The sequence below is a fragment of the Stenella coeruleoalba genome (assembly GCF_951394435.1).
Source record: "Stenella coeruleoalba genome assembly, chromosome: 1".
In the NCBI taxonomy this organism is placed as follows: Eukaryota; Metazoa; Chordata; class Mammalia; order Artiodactyla; family Delphinidae; genus Stenella; species Stenella coeruleoalba.
Window position 1 is genome coordinate 19,390,316 of NC_137169.1, and position 18,127 is coordinate 19,408,442.

Consider the following 18,127-nt stretch of genomic DNA (forward strand, 5'->3'; position numbering starts at 1 on the left):
GAAGGGAAGAATACCAGAGAATTTGTGGACATCTTTTAAAGCCCCCACATCTTCTCTCAGATCTCACTCAAATGTCACCTTATCAGAGATGCTTTCCCTGACACATCTGTCTGTAAGAATCCCCAGCTTCTTGTTCTCTCTCACCCCTCTTGCCCTGCATTTTTTTGTTTTTCTCCATGGCATTTGTCATCACGATACCTTATTTTTTTTAACATCTTTATTGCAGTATAATTGCTTTACAATAGTGTGTTAGTTTCTGTTATATAACAAAGTGAATCAGCTATACCTATACATACGTCCCCATATCTCCTCCCTCTTGCGTCTCCCTCCCACCCTCCTTATCCCACCCCTCCAGGTGGACACAAAGCACCGAGCTGATCTCCCTGTGCTATGTGGTTGCTTCCCACTAGCTATCTATTTTACATTTGGTAGTGTATATATGTCCATGCCACTCTCTCACTTTGTCCCAGCTTACCCTTCCCCCTCCCCATATCCTCAAGTCCATTCTCTATGTCTGCATCTTTATTCCTGTCCTGCCCCTAGGTTCTTCAGAACCATTCTTTTTTTTTTAGATTCCATATATATGTGTTAGCATACAGTATTTGTTTTACTCTTTCTGACTTACTTCACTCTGTATGACAGACTCTAGGTCCATCCACCTCACTACAAATAGCTCAATTTCATTTCTTTTTATGGCTGAGTAATATTCCATTGTATATATGTGTCACATCTTCTTTATCCATTCATCTGTCGATGGACATTTAGGTTGATTCCATGTCCTGGCTATTGTAAATAGAGCTTCAGTGAACCTTGTGGTACATGACTCTTTTTGAATTATGGTTCTCTCAGGGTATATGCCCAGTAGTGGGATTGCTGGGTCATATGGTAGTTCTATTTTTAGTTTTTTAAGGAACCTCCATACTGTTCTCCATAGAGGCTGTATCAATTTACATTCCCACCAACAGTGCAAGAGGGTTCCCTTTTCTCCACAGCCTCTCCAGCATTTATTGTTTGTCGATTTTTTGATGATGGCCATTCTGACCAGTGTGAGGTGATACCTCATTGTAGTTTTGATTTGCATTTCATTGTAGTTTTGATTTGCATTTCTCTAATGATTAGTGATGTTGAGCATCCTTTCCTGTGTTTGTTGGCAATCTGTATATCTTCTTTGGAGAAATGTCTATTTAGGTCTTCTGCCCATTTTTGGACTGGGTTGTTTGTTTCTTTGATATTAAGCTGCATGAGCTGTTTGTAAATTTTGGAGATTAATCCTTTGTCAGTTGCTTCGTTTGCAAATATTTTCTCCTATTCTGAGGGTTGTCTTTTGGTCTTGTTTATGATTTCCTTTGCTGTGCAAAAGCTTTTAAGCTTCATTGGGTCCCATTTGTTTATTTTTGTTTTTATTTCCATTTCTCTAGGAGGTGGGTCAAAAAGGATCTTGCTATGATTTATGTCATAGAATGTTCTGCCTATGTTTTCCTCTAAGAGTTTGATAGTGTCTGTCTTTACATTTAGGTCTTTAATCCATTTTGAGTTTATTTTTGTGTATGGTGTTAGGGATTGCTCTAATTTCATTCTTTTACATGTAGCTGTCCAGTTTTCCTATCTATTTTAATTATTCATCTTTTCAGCCTCTCTCCGCTAGTATAGATTCCATGAAATCAGACACTGTGTCAGTTTTGTTCACTGCTGCATCCCCAGCACAAGAATGGTCCCTGGCACATAGTAGGTACTTAATAAGTAATTGCTGAATACAAGGATGAAGATGAAGATGAAGGAAGAGAGAGCAGTGCTGGCACACTCTGGGTCTTCCCTGTCTCTGGAACCTGACCTTGTCAGGTGACTTCCCTGTCACCTGAGACCTCATCCTGTGCCAGATTGGGGCAGCCTGGTCTGAGGGTCAGTTCTGGTCCCAGATTGGTCATTAGCCTTCATTGTGATGCCGGACATGTCCTCTATCCTGGCTCAGCCTCAGCTTCTCCCTCCGATAGAAGTATGCTGGATTCCTTCTTCCATTTAACGAGTATGGCCCCAGCACCTACTAGGTACCACACAGTGTTCTGGGCACCAGACAGACACAGCAACTGCCTTCACAAGGCTGAGCCTCTAGAATAAAACCACTGAGGGTCCTTCCAGCTCCCATGTGCTCCTGTTCTGCCCTCAGCCCACTGGCAGATGCTGATGTGTATTGAATTGTGTCCCCACAAGTTCATATGTTGAAGCCCTAATACCCTACAGTGATAGGGCCTTGGGGAGGTAATTAGGGTTAGATGAAGTCATGTGGGTGGAGCCCTCATGATGGGATTAATGGTTTCATAAGAAGAGGAAGAGAGGGAAAGATCACTCACTCTCTCAGTCTCTCCACCATGTGAGGACTCAGCGAGAAGGTGGCAGTCTGCAAGCCAGGAAGACAGCCCTCACCAGGGACCTCATCAGCCAGCACCGTGATCTTGGACTTCCCAGCCTCCAGAATTGTGAGAAGTAAACGTCTGTGATATTTTCTTATAGCAGCCCAAGCTAACTTACGCAGATGTGGATGGCCGATTGCCTGAGTTCAGAGGCCCACAGGCTCCATATTATGTTGGGATATTTTAAAATCCTGGTTTTTAAACATCCCTTCCTGGGAAGGGGTGGAAGGCCCTGAAGGGAGGGCTGTCTTTAAAGCCAGTATGAGGGGGCTGTGGAGAACAGGCACTTGCTCATCTCTGGGCCTTTGTATATGCTATTCTTCCTGGTCTTGGCTTCAATGCCATCTCTACCAGGAAGCTCTCTTTAATCCAGAGTCTGGGTTAGGGCCCTCTGCTGGTTCCCACAGTGCCCCCGGGCATCCTGTATGAGTGCACTCTCCTCGCTGGGCTGTAATTCTTCCTTCTTCACCTGTCTCCACACAGCATCTTTTGTGAGCACCCCAAGGGTAGCCCTCCAAGCCAGGATCCTCAATACCGGCCCCATTTCTGCATGTGGACCCAGCTTCAGCGAGGTTGATGTCTTTGCCCAGATCACACAGCTGGTGATTCTCCCAAGTCATTGTACAAACCCAGGCCTGTCTGACTCCTCAATGTGTGAAGCATTTCCTCAAATGCTCTCTCCTGTATCTTCATACAAAATGAGTCTGCTCATGTCTCAGATGCAGGAACTGAGGTCCAGAGCTCACCTACACCCAGCCTGCCATGACCCAGGCCCCACTCACCCGGAGGAAATCTTTGGCCGAGAGATACATCAGCTACCTTGCCGGGAGCTCTTACTGTGTGAGACGCTCACCTCTGCGCTCTTGTTTACGCCACTCAAATATCCTGGAGAACATTGTTATTAGTCCCACTTTCCAGATGAGAAAACAGAGACCCAGAGAACTGAGATTGCTTGTTTAGCATCCTCAACTAGTAAGTGGCAGAACAGGGATTTACACCCAGGTCCAGTTTGTCTCTAACCACTAAGCCACAGAACCCCTCCAAAGCACTGAGTGAGAGGCAGGTGACCATTCATTCATCCACTCATTCACTCACACATTCATTCATTCATTTAATCAATAATAAATGAGATAACCTGGGTGGGGGGAGATGGTTAAAACATAAATTGAACAGATATGTAAACAAGGTGATTTCAGAGAGGTAAGTGCTTAAAGGGGATGAGGTGGGGGGAGCACATCTTCTGTTTGGGGCTCCTCTCTGCGGAGGTGATGCTTGGGCTACACCTGAGAGTCCAAGAGCGGGTCCCTCAAAGATTTGGGGAAAGGTGCCAGGGTGAGAAATTATGTAGCACTTTGAGGAAGAGTAACAGCAGCTTGGAGGGGCAGAGACTGGGGAAGGATGAAAGCCTCAGACCACCTGTCTCTTGGGTGGGGCACCCCAAACAGCCACTGTTCCCACTGGGCAGTGGGTCCTGCCAGGTCCTGTTAATGCTGGAGGGGCCTTGATTCAGGGCTGGATGGCTCAAGGAGGCAGGAAGAGAAGGAGTCTGTGGGCCACCGCGCTGGGTGAGGCTGCCAGGGTGAGGTTCACCGAACGAAGGCAGCATGTCCCCAAGATGCAGCTGGGCCCTGCGACTGTGCCAGGAGCCCGTGCTGCTTCTGGATGCCTCTCCGGGCCCGAGGAGGGGGCGAGAAGCGGCAGCACATAGCTCTGCTGGCCCTGGCGTCTTCATGGGCCACCGGGATGGTGTCACTCACGGGGCAGGGGCTTGATCCCAAGGCCACACAGCTCAGGCATGAGGCCTGGGACGAACTGCAGGGGTGAGAGGCCTGACTGCCTCTTCCCTGTATCAGGACTGGGCCAGACCAAGGCCTCTTAGATCCTCAGCAGGTCCTGGGGAGAGAGGCCTGCCCAGGGAGGAACGAGAGATCCAGAGCTGAGGCAGGACACTGGGAAGCACATGGGCTTTGAAATTTTATTAGAAAACCTGGGTTCAAATCCTGGTCCACCTTGTGTGACCTTGGGCAAGTCACCTCACCTCTAAGTCCTCAGTTTCCCTCACAAAATGGGGTGCATGGTGTACCAGCAAGGCCGGCTAGAGATTAAAGGAGAAAATGCAAATAAAGAGCCCATTGCCCTGGGAGCTCATCAAGTTTTATGAGTGGGCTCCTCCCACCACCCACTTTTTCTCTCTTAAATTTATTTTTATGCCCCCACTCCCCATCTACCTGTGTCACTACTTAGGTGTGTGTGATCCAACATAAGACTTCTATCCTCTCTGGGCTTCATAGAGTTTGGTAGCTGGAGGGATTTCAAGTTTCATGTAATGAACCCATGTTTGTGTATAATGACAAACCAAAGCCCAAGGTCAATGCCAAAGTGGAACTTTGGTCTCCATGAGGCCACAGATGTATTGTTGGAATCTCAGCCTGGGGCACCCCCAGGGTGCTGGACCTCTTCCCCATTACCCAGCTGTGAGACCTGAGCAAGTCCCTTCCTTTCTCAGGGATGGTTGCCCAGTGGTTGCCAAATCACGAGGGGCTGAGCCAGGTGTGTTTTTCTTTTTTTAAAACATCTTTATTGGAGTATAATTGCTTTACAATGGTGTGTTAGTTTCTCCTGTATCACAAAGTGAATCAGTTATACGTATACATATATCCCCATATCTCCTCCCTCTTGCGTCTCCCTCCCACCCTCCCTATCCCACCCCTCTGGGTGGTCACAAAGCACTGAGCTCATCTCCCTGTGCTATGTGGCTGCTTCTCACTAGCTATCTATCTTACATTTGGTAGTGTATATATGTCCATGCCACTCTCTCACTTCATCCCAGCTTACCCTTGCCCCTCCCCGTGTCCTTAAGTCCATTCTCTATGTCTGCGTCTTTATTCCTGTCCTGCCCCTAGGTTCTTCAGAACTTTTTTTTTTTAGATTCCATATATATGTGTTAGCAAACGGTATTTGTTTTACTCTTTCTGACTTACTTCACTCTGTATGACAGACTCTATGTCCATCCACCTCACTACAAATAGCTCAATTTCATTTCTTTTTATGGCTGAGTAATATTCCATTGTATATATGTGCCACATCTTTTTTATCCATTCATCTGTTGATGGACATTTAGGTTGATTCCGTGTCCTGGCTATTGTAAATAGAGCTTCAATGAACATTGTGGTACATGACTCTTTTTGAATTATGGTTCTCTCAGGGTATATATATGCCCAGTAGTGGGATTGCTGGGTCGTATGGTAGTTCTATTTTTAGTTTTTTAAGGAACCTCCATACTGTTCTCCATAGTGGCTGTATCAATTTACATTCCCTCCAATAGTGCAAGAGGGTTCTCTTTCCTCCACACCCTCTCCAGCATTTATTGTTTGTAGATTTTGTGATGATGGCCATTCTGACCAGTGTGAGGTGATACCTCATTGTAGTTTTGATTTGCATTTCTCTAATGATTAGTGATGTTGAGCATCCTTTCCTGTGTTTGTTGGCAATCTGCATATCTTCTTTGGAGAAATGTCTATTTAGATCTTCTGCCCATTTTTGGATTAAGTTGTTTGTTTCTTTGATATTGAGCTGCATGAGCTGCTTGTATATTTTGGAGATTAATCCTTTGTCAGTTTCTTTGTTTGCAAATATTTTCTCCCATTATGAGGGTTGTCTTTTCGTCTTGTTTATGGTTTCCTTTGCTGTGCAAAAGCTTTTAAGTTTCATTAGGTCCCATTTGTTTATTTTTGTTTTTATTTCCATTTCTCTAGGAGGTGGGTCAAAAAGGATCTTGCTGTGATTTATGTCATAGAGTGTTCTGCCTATGTTTTCCTCTAAGAGTTTGATAGTGTCTGTCCTTACATTTAGGTCTCTAATCCATTTTGAGTTTATTTTTGTGTATGGTGTTAGGGATTGTTCTAATTTCATTCTTTTACATGTAACTGTCCAGTTTTCCCAGCACCACTTATTGAAGAGGTTGTCTTTTCTCCATTTTGTATTCTTGCCTCCTTTATCAAAGATAAGCTGACCATATGTGCGTGGGTTTATCTCTGGGTTTTCTATCCTGTTCCATTGATCTATATTTCTGTTTTTGTGCCAGTACCATACTGTCTTGATTACTGTAGCTTTGTAGTATAGTCTGAAGTCAGGGAGCCTGATGCCTCCAGCTCTGTTTTTCTTTCTCAAGTTTGCTTTGGCTATTTGGGGTCTTCTGTGTTTCCATACAAATTGTGAAATTTTTTGTTCTAGTTTTGTGAAAAATGTCATTGGTAGTTTGATAGGGATTGCCTTGAATCTGTAGAGTGCTTTTCGTAGTATAGTTATTTTCACAATGTTGATTCTTCCAATCCAAGAGCATGGTGTATCTCTCCCTCTGTTTGTATCATCTTTTATTTCTTTAATCAGTGTCTTATAGCTTTCTGCATACAGGTCTTTTGTCTTCTTAAGGAGGTTTATTCCTAGGTATTTTATTCTTTTTGTTGCAATGGTAAATGGGAGTGTTTCGTTAATTTCACTTTCAGATTTTTCATCATTAGTGTGCAGGAATGCAAGAGATTTCTGTGCATTAATTTTGTATCCAGCTACTTTATGAGATTCATTGATTAGCTCTAGTAGTTTTCTGGTAGCATCTTTAGGATTCTCTATGTAGTGTCATGTCATCTGCAAACAGTGACAGCTTTACTTCTTCTTTTCTGATTTGGATTCTTTTTATTTCTTTTTCTTCTCTGATTGCTGTGGCTAAAATTTCCAAAACTCTGTTGAATAATAGTGGTGAGAGTGGGCAACCTTGACTTGTTCTTGATCTTAGTGGAAATGGTTTCAGTTTTCACCATTGAGAACGATGTTGGCTGTGGGTTTGTCATATATGGCCTTTATTATGTTGAGATAAGTTCCCTTTATGCCTACTTTCTGCAGGGTTTTATCATAAATGGGTGTTGAATTTTGTCAAAAGCTTTTTCTGCATCTGTCAAGATTATCATATGGTTTTTATTCTTCAACTTGTTAATATGGTGTATCACATTGATTGATTTGCGCATGTTGGAGAATGCTTGCATTCCTGGGATAAACCCCACTTGATCATGGTGTATGATCCTTTTAATGTGCTGTTGGATTCTGTTTACTAGTATTTTGTTGAGGATTTTTGCATCTATGTTCATCAGTGATATTGGCCTGTAGTTTTCTTTTTTTTGTGACATCTTTTTCTGCTTTTGGTATCAGGGTGATGGTGGCCTGGTAGAATGAGTTTTGGAGTGTTCCTCCCTCTGCTATATTTTACAAGAGCTTGAGAAGGATAGGTGTTAGCTCTTCTCTAAATGTTTGATAGAATTTGCCTGTGAAGCCATCTGGTCCTGGGCTTTTGTTTGTTGGAAGATTTTAAATCACAATTTCAATTTTAGTGCTTGTGATTGGTCTGTTTATATTTTCTATTTCTTCCTGGTTCAGTCTTGGAAGGTTGTGTTTTTCTAAGAATTTGTCCATTTCTTCCAGGTTGTCCATTTTATTGGCGTATGGTTGCTTGTAGTAATCTCTCATGATCCTTTGTATTTCTGCAGTGTCAGTTGTTACTTCTTTTTTATTTCTAATTCTGTTGCTTTGAGTCTTCTCCTTTTATTTCTTGATGAGTCTGGCTAATGGTTTATCAATTTTGTGTATCTCCTCAAAGAACCAGCTTTTAGTTTTATTGATCTTTGCTATTGTTTCCTTCATTTCTTTTTCATTTATTTCTGATCTGATCTTTATTATTTCTTTCCTTCTGCTAACTTTGGGGGTTTTTGTTCTTCTTTCTCTAATTGCTTTAGGTGTAAGGTTAGGTTGTTGTTTTGAGATTTTTCTGCTTCTTGAGGTAAGGTTGTATTGCTATAAACTTCCCTCTTAGAACTGCTTTTGCTGTATCCCATAGGTTTTGGGTCATCGTGTTTTCATTGTCATTTGTTTCTAGGTATTTTTTAATTTCCTCTTTGATATCTTCAGTGATCTCTTGGTTATTTAGTAGTGTATTGTTTAGCCTCCATGTGTTTGTATTTTTTACAGTTTTTTTCTTGTAATTGATATGTAGTCTCATAGCATTGTGGTCGGAAAAGATACTTGATATGATTTCAATTTTCTTAAATATACCAAGGCTTGATTTGTGACCCAAGATGTGATGTACCCTAGAGAATGTTCCATGAGCACTTGAGAAGAAAGTGTATTCTGTTGTTTTTGGATGGAATGCCCTGTAAATATCAATTAAGTCCATCTTGTTTAATGTGTCATTTAAAGCTTGTGTTTCCTTATTTATTTTCATTTTGGATGATCTGTCCATTGGTGAAAGCAGGGTGTTAAAATCCCCCACTATTATTGTGTTACTGTCAATTTCCCCTTTTATGGTTGTTAGCATTTGCCTTATGTATTGAGGCGCTCCCCTTTTGGGTGCATATTTACAATTGTTATATCTTCTTCTTGAATTGATCCCTTGATCATTATATAGCGTCCTTCTTTATCTCTTGTAGTAGTCTTTATTTTAAAGTCTATTTTATCTGATATGAGTATTGCTACTCCAGCTTTCTTTTGATTTCCATTTGCATGGAATATCTTTTTCCATCCCCTCACTTTCAGTCTGTATGTGTCTCTAGGTCTGAAGTGGGTCTCTTATAGACAGCATATATACACGTCCTGTTTTTGTATCCATTCAGCCAGTCTATGTCTTTTGGCTGGAGCTTTTAATCCATTTACAATTAAGGTAATTATCGATATGTATGTTCCTATTACCATTTTCTTAATTGTTTTGGGTTTGTTATTGTAAATCTTTTCCTTCTCTTGTGTTTCCTGCCTAGAGAAGTTCCTTTAGCATTTATTGTAAAGCTGGTTTGGTGGTGCTGAATTCTCTTAGCTTTTGCTTGTCTGTACAGGTTTTAATTTCTCCATCGAATCTGAATGAGATCCTTGCCGGGTAGAGTAATCTTGGTTGTAGGTTTTTCCCTTTCATCACTTAAATATGTCTTGCTCCCTTCTGGCTTGCACAGTTTCTGCTGAAAGATCAGCTGTTAACCTTATGGGGATTCACTAGTATGTTATTTGTTGCTTTTCCTTTGTTGCTTTTAATATTTTTTCTTTGTATTTAATTTTTGATCATTTGATTAATATGTGTCTGGGCATGTTTCTCCTTGGATATATCCTGTATGGGACTCTCTACGCTTCTTGGATTTGATTGACTATTTCCCTTTCCATATTAGGGAAGTTTTCAACTATAATCTCTTCAAATATTTTCTCAGTCCCTTTCTTTTTCTCTTCTTCTTCTGGGACCCCTGTAATTTGAATGTTGGTGGGCTTAATGTTGTCCCAGATGTCTCTGAGACTGTCGTCAATTCTTTTCATTCTTTTTTCTTTATTCTGCTCTGTGGTAGTCATTTCTACTATTTTATCTTCCAGGTCACTTACCTGTTCTTCTGCCTCAGTTATTCTGCTATTGATTCCTTCTAGAGATATTTTAATTTCATTTATTGTGTTGTTCATCATTGTTTGTTTGCTCTTTAGTTCTTCTAGGTCCTTGTTAAACGTTTCTTATATTTCCTCCATTCTATTTCCAAGATTTTGGATCATCTTTACTATCATTACTCTGAATTCTTTTTCAGGCAGGCTGCCTATTTCCTCTTCATTTGTTTGGTCTGGTGGGTTTTTACTTTGCTCCTTCATCTGCTGCTTATTTCTCTCCTCATTTTGCTTAACTTACTGTGTTTGGGGTCTCCTTTTCGCAGGCTGCAGATTCGTAGTTCCCGTTGTTTTTGGTGTCTGTCCCCAGTGGGTAAGGTTGGTTCAGTGGGTTGTGTAGGCTTCCTGGTGGAGGGAACTGGTGCCTGTGTTCTGGTGGATGAGGCTGGATCTTGTCTTTCTGGTGGGCAGGACCACGTCCAGTGGTGTGTTTTGGGATGTTGTGAACTTAGTATGATTTTAGGCATCCTCTCTGCTTTTGGGTGGGGTTGTGTTGCTGTCTTGCTAGTTGTTTGGCATGGGGTGTCCCGCTCTGGAGCTTGCTGGTCATTGAGTGGAGCTGGGTCTTAGCATTGAGACAGAGATCTCTGGGAGAGCACACGCTGATTGATATTACATGGGACCGAGAGGTCTCTGGTGGTCCAATGTCCTGAACTCGGCTCTCCCTCTTCAGATGCTCAGGCCTGACACCCAGCTGGAGCACCAAGACCTTGTGAGCCACGTGGCTTACATGTATATGGGTTAAATTCTCCAATCCAAAGGCACAGGGTGGCCGGCCTGCTCTCTGCTCGATCCTGCAGCTGGGCATTGTCATCTGGGCCTGTCTATATGGTGAGCCTGCTTTGGATCCAGGTTCAGCTGCGTACCCTAGCATCTGGAAGAAGCAGCCAACGCCCCCATCCTCCCCTATCCCTGCCGCAATTCGTCATGATCCTGAGGAGTGCCCGAGGCTCCGCCCCTCATGCTGAGCCAGGTGTTTTTGAGGATCCTTTTTATTCTGTCTTTTTAGTCAGTTCCAGGACTCTGTAAGTTGGATCAGTAGGGTTACAGCTTTGGCCACTTCTGAAGCCACCAGGGTGACTCATCTAAGAAGTCAAGTGGCTCAGTTTCTTGCTCCAGGTGGGTCACACTTCCATGCCTTTGCCTATGTTGGTGTCTGTGCCAGGAACACCCTCCCACCCTGGCAATTATCTTTGTTCACACTCCAAACATTTACTGGACACCACTAAAATGTCACTTCTGATAACAAGCTTTTCCTGCCTGCCAGCTCCCCATGGAAAACTAACCTCCCCCTCATGCTCCCCAGGCCCTGAACACACTCCCAGCTTTAGACACATACCACTCACTCTATTGCCCTTTTTTTGTGTGTGTGTCCTGGGAGTTCCTTGAGGACAGGGGTGGGTCTGATCCATTTCTGTGTCCAGCATCAGGGCTGGCACACAGTGGGCAAAGTAAGAATCTATTGAGTGAATGAGTGAGTGAATGAATGAATGATAAGTCACAGTCCAAGGTGAATGGCAGCCAACAGGCCTTGCCCCTGTCTCTTGCTGAGAGCCTTTCCCCTGCCTAGCCTATCTACCCAAGTGATCAGCCCTGGCCCACCTGGCCACCAGAGTCACTAATGAGCATTGATCCCGATTGGTCCCATCTATCACGCCGCTCAAGCTCCTTTCCTTAAAGAACATTAGGGAGCAAATGTATCATCGGTGACTGGAGGCCCAATAAAGCAGGCACCTCGCGAAATTTAGTATTCAACTCGTAAAGGCCTTAAAAGCATTTTTCAATTATGAATGGCCTGGGGGGAGTCATTCTTTCTTCGCCGGGGGATGAATAAAGATGGAAAATAATAGCATATCAATATTGTTGCAACTTAGCAGGATTAATCTGGAAGAGTTAAAGTCATTGCTCTCTACTGCCTGTGTACTCAGGTGTGCTGGGAAGGACTTGGTCAAGGTGACCCTCACCAGGACCCCTGTGGGCAGAGTTGCCCCCCAACAGATCAGCACCTCAGGTGCCATGACCCTCTCTCTACCACCCTCGTGGCCTCACCCCAGAACATTCCCTGGCTCTGAGCCAGTCTTCTTACCCACACGAGGCCTCCAGGGCCAGCCTTCTCATGATAATCTCGAAGATCTGTACCATGCTTAGGGTTTAAAAGGGGTCTTTATCCTGATTGTAGTGATGGTTGCTCTAACGTACACATGTGGTAAAATGTCATAGGACAATATACCAAAGAATAAAAGAAAGAAAGAAAGAGAAGGAGGGAGGGAGGGAGGGAAGAAGGGAAGAAGAAAGAAAGAAAGAAAGAAAGAAAGAAAGAAAGAAAGAAAGAAAGAAAGAAAGAAAGAAAGAAAGAAAGAAAGAAAGAAAGAAAAAGAAAGAAAGGAGGGAGGGAGGGAGGAGAAGGAAGGAAGGAAGGAAGAAAGAAAGAAAGAAAGAAAGAAAGAAAGAAAGAAAGAAAGAAAAAGAAAGAAGAAAGAAAGAGAAAGAAAGAAAAAGAAAGAGAAAAAAGAGCATGTAAAAGCCAAGTGAAAGTTACACTTTTGTACTATCTCTGAAATTTCCTGTGAATTTTAAACTATTTCAAAGTAAGAAATTATAATAAAAAATGTAATAAATAAAAATGTAAAGAGTGGGTCTTGTAGAAACAAAAGGAATGGACCTACATTGGTGGAAATATAAATAGGCAAAACCTTTAGAAAACAATTGCATGACCTAGTAAAATAAGCAGAATGATTCACACCACCGCCACCAAGAAATGTCTACATCCTAATCTCCAGAACCTATGAATATGTTAGCTTACATGGCAGAGGAGAATTAAGATTGAAGATGGAACTAATGTTGCTAATCAGCTGACCTTGAGGTGGGAAGATTATCCTAGATGATATGAGTGGGCACAATGTAATCACAAGGTCCTTATAAGTGGGAGAGGGAAGCCTCAGAGTCAGAGAGAGATTTGAAGATGCCACACTGTTGGCTTTGAAGATAGAGGAGGGGGTCATGAATCAAGCCTCTAGAAGCTTGGAAAGACAAAGAAATAGATTCTCCCCTAGAACATCTAAAATTTACACAGCCCTGACAACACCTTGATTTTAGCCTGAGACTCATTTTGGACTTCTGTCTTCAGAACTATAAGATAATAAACGTGTTTCTTTAAACCACTAAGTTTGTGGTAATTTGTTACAGCAGCAATAGGAAAAATAATAATAAATAATGTCTTTGAATGAAATACACACACACCCTAAGATTCAGCAATTTTACTCCTAAAAAAATTAGGTCATAGCTGTGGTGTGGAGACATCTACAAGAATGTTCATAGAGCATTATTTGAAATAACTCAAATAGAAATGATGCAAACATCCAGCAATCACAGATGGATAAATCCATTGTGGTATATTCCTACCATGGAATATTATACAACAGTGAAAATGAATTACAGCTACACACAAACACATGGATGGATTCCACAGCACAATGATGACTGAATGGAGCAAGTCACAGAAAAAGACATATATAGTGGAATTCATTTATATAAAGCTCAAAAATAGGCAAAGCTAAAAAAAAACACTCAAGGGATATCTTTTTAAGGAGTGAAACGAAAAAGAATTGAGAATAGTTAGTACAAAATTCAGTACACTGGTTACTTCTTGGGAGAAAGGCAGGAAGCTGTTGAGATCCACAAGGAGTCTCAAAGGTACAGTTATTTTTTGAGCTGGGTGATGTGGACACAGGTATGTATTTTATAATTATTATTAATTATATTATACTGTATTCTATTATTTATAATTACTATTACTTAAACTGTATGTGTATATAAACTTTTGAGTGGATGGTATTGTTCACAATAAAATAAATAATCTTTAAGCAACCTTGCTTTTGAGCATTCATTTGATTCTTTGTATTTACGCTGTGAGCAGGCAGGATAGGGGTCTTTACCTTCAATTTACAACTGGGAAAGTTGAGGCTCTGAGGGGTTAAGTGACTTTCTCAAGCTCACCTACCTGCTTTCCAGGCTTCATTTCTAACCACTCACCCCATCTCTCGATGCTCTGACCTGACTGAGTTCAAGGAAGCAATGAGACAGCAGGAAAAGAAAATGGAAATCTCTTTTGAATTTCAAATAGGAGAATCATAACCTCAGGTCATGGAGAAATTTTGGAGATTATGTAAAGAGTGAGAGCAAGCTCCCCTATCTCTCAGATTATGTAAAGATTCCTGGGCTGATGTAAGTGTAAATGTGTCTGTGTGTAGCAGGGTGGCATATGGGATTTGGGGAGAGGCAGAAGCAGTGAAGAGTGGTGTAGAGATTATAGCTCTCTGATAAAGGTGGACCTTACACTATACTTCCTCTAGGTCAAGTGTTATAGGAGGACAATAGAATACCAGAAAGCTTCACAGAATCTGAAAAAAAATCTATAAATCTTACTTCCAGGGAAAACCCAGGGAGGCAGCAAGAATCCAGAGTAAAAAAGTTTGAGCTGTATTCGGGCTGGTAAGATCTTGGATAGCTTCATTGAACTTCCTAAAGCTGCTTTTGTGTAGGAGAAGGCATAAATAACCAAAATCTGAAATGCAAAAAGGAAACAACACTACAAAGCTTACAGATATTAAAAAGATATAAAAGTTAATAAAAAAGATATTGTGTAGAGTTTTACAATAATGAATGATAATTTAGATGAACTGGACAAATTCCTCAAACAATTCAACTAACATAAACTGACAGAAGAAGAAATAGAAAATCTGGTTAGTCCTATATATTTTAAAGAAAAGATGTCCATTAAAAAAAAAAAAGTATCACAAAGAAAATTTTAGGTGCAGGTTGTTTCACTGTTGAATTCTTCCAAACATATAAGGAGGAAATGATAACAATCTTACACAAACTATTTCAAAGAATGTATTTTAAAATCATATTTTTAATACATTTTAAGGCCAAAATATATTAAAACATTTTGATAACAAAATATTGCAAGAAAAGAAAATTATAGGCCAATCTCTCATGATTAATTAATCACTCTAAGACTCAGTTGTTTATTTGTAAAGTGGAGATCATAATAATTATCTTCCTTGCAGAGTTCTTGTAAGGATTAAATGAGATAGATGGAAAAATCCTTACCAAAATACAAGCAGACCAAATCCATGTGTATAGAGATTATTATGGTCACAACCGAGTTGAGATTTTTCTCCCCAGGAATGAGTGGTTTATATAAAATAGATAAACAACAAGTTCCTACTGTATAACACAGACAACTATATTCAATATCCTGTAATAAACCATAATGGAAAAGAATGTGAAAAATTATATATATATATATTCTGAATCACTTTGCTGTACACCAGAAATTGACACAACATTATAAATCAATTATACTTCAAAAAAATTTTTAAATCAATTATTGTAATTGACCATATTAATAGAATAAAGGAAATAAATGAGAAAAATCATACAGTCATCTCAATACATGCAAAAAAACTCATCTGATAAAATTTAACACCATTCACAATTTTAAAACTTTTAGCAAATATTTAAAAAGGAAAATTCCCTTAACCTGACAAAAAGTATCTACATAAAATCACAGCAAACATCATACCCAAGAGTAAAATTTTGAGAACCTTCCTCTGAGATTGCTAATAAGACAATTGTATCTACTATCACCACTTCTAATTAACATTGTGCTGAAGATCCTAGCCAGAACAATAAGATAAGAAAAGAAATAAAAGAAATAAAGATTATAAAGGAAGAATCAGGAGACAATGTGGTTGTGTTCACAGAAAATCTAAAATAATTTACAAATACCTTAAATGATTTGACAAATTTAGCAAACAATTGAATTGTATTTATATATTAGTAATAATAATTAGAAAATGAAATGTAAAAATATATAATTTATAATAGAATCAAAAATATCAAATAAATAATAATAAATCTAAAATGAAATGTATAAGACCTCTACATAGAAAATTAGAAAACATTATTCAAAGAAATTAAAGACTTAAAATCAATAGAAGGTTATACCATGTTCATGGATTAGAATACTCAATATTGTAAATCTATCTATTCTCCATAAATTAGAGAGAAACCATAAGTTTGGATTCAGTGTAATCCAAATCCAAATTCCAGCACACTTTTTGGTTGAAACGAATAAGTTAACTTTAAATTTTTTTATGAAAATGCAGAGGTTAAGAATAGTCAAAGGCTTCCCTGGTGGTGCAGTGGTTAAGAATCCACCTGCCAATGCAGAGGACATGGATTCGAGCCCTGGTCTGGGAAGATCCCACATGCTGCGGAGCAAATAAGCCCGTGCATCGCAACTACTGAGCCTGAACTTTAGAACCCACAAGCCACAACTACTGAAGCCCACATGCATAGATCCCATGCTCTGCAACAAGAGGAGCCACCGTAATGAGAAGCCCATGTCCCGCAACGAAGAGTAGCACCCGCTCGCCACAACTAAAGAAAGCCTGCATGCAGCAACAAAGACCCAACACAGCCAAAAATAAATAAATAAATTAATTAATTAATTAAAAAAAAAAGAAGAGCCAAGATGATCTTGAAGAACAAAGTTAAAAAACTTAAACCACTGAAAATTAAGATATTATAAAGCAAAGGTAATTAAGATAGTGTAGTATTAATGCAAAGAAAGACAAATAGACTAATGGAACATGAAAATAAAGAGATTCCATTTCTTTTTTTTTGCGGTACGCGGGCCTCTTATTGTTGTGGCCTCTCCCGTTGCAGAGCACAGGCTACAGACGCGCAGGCTCAGCGGCCATGGCTCACGGGCCCAGCCGCTCCGCGGCATGTGGGATCTTCACGGACCGGGGCACGAACCCGTGTCTCCTGAATCAGCAGGCGTACTCTGCGCCACCAGGGAAGCCCAAGAGATTCCATTTCTTGCACATCTGAGTTTATGGACTGAGGTTTCTACCCACAGCACAACCATAAATGCCATAAGGGCATCTAATATGTGGGCCTTGACTTTGTCATGAGGGTCAGGAATGCTTCCTTGATGAAATGATAATAAACCTGGGATCTGAAGAAAAAGCAGAGAGAGCATGTGCAAAGGTCCTGTGGGTGTAGGATCTCTGGACCATTCAAGAATTTAAGAGAAGGCTCTTGAGGCCTGAGCACAGAGATGAGAGGGGTCAAGATAGGAGCTGTGGCCAGAGCGGTTAAAGGTCAGAATGGCCTCGAGGGCCACAATAAGGAACACAACTTCATTTCCACTTTCACAACGTTCCTTACACCTGCTCAGGCACTTGCTCCCTATAAGTCTGGGAGCACCACAAGAGTGGACCTGGGCTCTGTGTCACCTTGGTGGCAATAGAAGATGCTCAGAGGTAGTTGATGAATACCTGTGATGGCAGAGCTGGGAAAAGAGCCAGGGCCAGCGACTCCTGTCCAGGGCTCTTTCTGTTCACCTTGGAGTCTCAAGGCTTCCAACAGCTCCCAGAACTTCCCTAGAATCCCCCTCCCTCCCTCTCCCCTTAAATACAAACAGAAACACCCTTTGCTTTACACACAAGACCTTATCAATACTGTGTTGTCTTCTTCTCCCCAAGAATGTGGCCACAGGGCCAGGGTCTGCATTCTGTACTTCCGTCTCCCAGCTCCTGACACAGGGCCTGGAACCTAGGGAGTAATCGGCAGACACTCAATGAAATGTTTTCTGACAGCTCTGTGCTCAAATCCCAGCTCCACCTCTTACCTCCTTTGTAACTTCAGGTCATTGAATTGGGCCTCTGAGGCTCAGCTGTTCATCTGTAAAATGGGGATGATAATAGCTACCTCCCTCCGAGAATTCTTGTGAGGATTACATGAGACAATGTGTGAAAAGTGCTTAGCAGAGTCTGGCACACCCTAAATGCTCAAGAAATATTAGCTGTCATTGTTATTCTTATTCTCTGGGTCTCAGTTTTCTCATCTACAAAATGGACAAATGAATATATCTGTGAGCGATATGAATGGAGATGCTCACAATTTCCTCATATATTTTGGCAATGGTTGAAATCGCCCATCAGGCAAATATTGCTTTTGTCACTTTTAATATGAGTAAGTCTTACCTTTTGGAATTGTCATGAAGATTAAACAAGGCAGTGTATGAAAGCACTTAGTGCAGTATCTGGTTTATAGTAATGACTCAATAAATGGTGAATTGGGTTATTACCAACAATAAGCAGAATCCTTTTTCCTGGAAAAGGCCTTCTCAGCATGGCAAGTCTTGCCCTGTCCATCCAGCAGGTGACCTTTTGGAGACATTCAGGTTTCCC